At 43.5% G+C, this 807-nt stretch overlaps 1 non-coding gene across 1 annotated transcript; it reads right to left on the bottom strand.

The window, feature by feature from the left end:
• Positions 1–320: 320 nt before the first annotated feature.
• LOC112064790 (U1 spliceosomal RNA) lies at positions 321–484 on the bottom strand. The gene has a single exon (XR_002891662.1). It is a non-coding gene; the product is annotated as a U1 spliceosomal RNA (small nuclear RNA).
• Between the last annotated feature and the right edge of the window lie 323 nt (positions 485–807).

Below are 807 nucleotides of genomic sequence, written 5' to 3'. Positions count from 1 at the left end.
TCTATTCAGGCCCTTAACAGGTTGGATGATACCCATTCATCATGGGGAGGGCAGTCTCCTTTAAAGAGTCCACTGACTCAAATGCTAGTGTTCCTCACAGACTCACCCAGGAACGACGGCGAATCTGGGCACTCTGTAGCCAGTCAAGCTGACATCCTATTAGGAGACACACGATGTAGATATGTTTCAGCATTGGTGATATTAACTCGACCACATGTTTCTCCACTGTGAATTTACTATTTCCCTTCCAACTTACTAGGGGTTTTGTGGGGATGTACTTTGAGTCTATGCCAATATCCTGTTTCTTTTTTTTTTTTTCCCAGGGGATAGCACGAACGCAGTCCCCCACTACCACAAATTATGCAGTTGAGTTTCCCATATTTGGGGAAATCTCAGGAGTCAGCACATCCAGAGTGCAATGGATGAGGCTCGCCCTGGGAAAACCACCTTTGTGATCATGGTATCTCCCCTGCCAGGTAAGTGTGCAATATCTTGTTTCTCATCATATTTTTGCCTATTAATTTTAGCATTTATTCTTACCTGCAACTATTATTACTGTGATGTTTACCTGAAGGTAATTTTTCAAATTTCTGCCATCCCTTCTATACTTGTTAATTGGGATCTAAAAGAGCGTTCTGCTCACTTCTAAGTGAGAGTGGGTAGGACAGTGTCCTGGCTGCTGGCTCTGTGGTTTGTGGTGATGATTCCTGGTCACCTTTGTCCAGGAGTAATATTGGGAGGTGGATGGAAAGGCACCAGCCTTCTGACCATGAAGAAAAGAATTGACTTTCAGGTTTTCATATTGTT

The sequence above is a fragment of the Physeter macrocephalus genome, chromosome 13, assembly GCF_002837175.3.
Source record: "Physeter macrocephalus isolate SW-GA chromosome 13, ASM283717v5, whole genome shotgun sequence".
In the NCBI taxonomy this organism is placed as follows: domain Eukaryota; kingdom Metazoa; phylum Chordata; class Mammalia; order Artiodactyla; family Physeteridae; genus Physeter; species Physeter macrocephalus.
The sequence above is the reverse complement of the archived record's forward strand: the minus strand, read 5'-3'. Positions and strand labels throughout refer to the sequence as shown.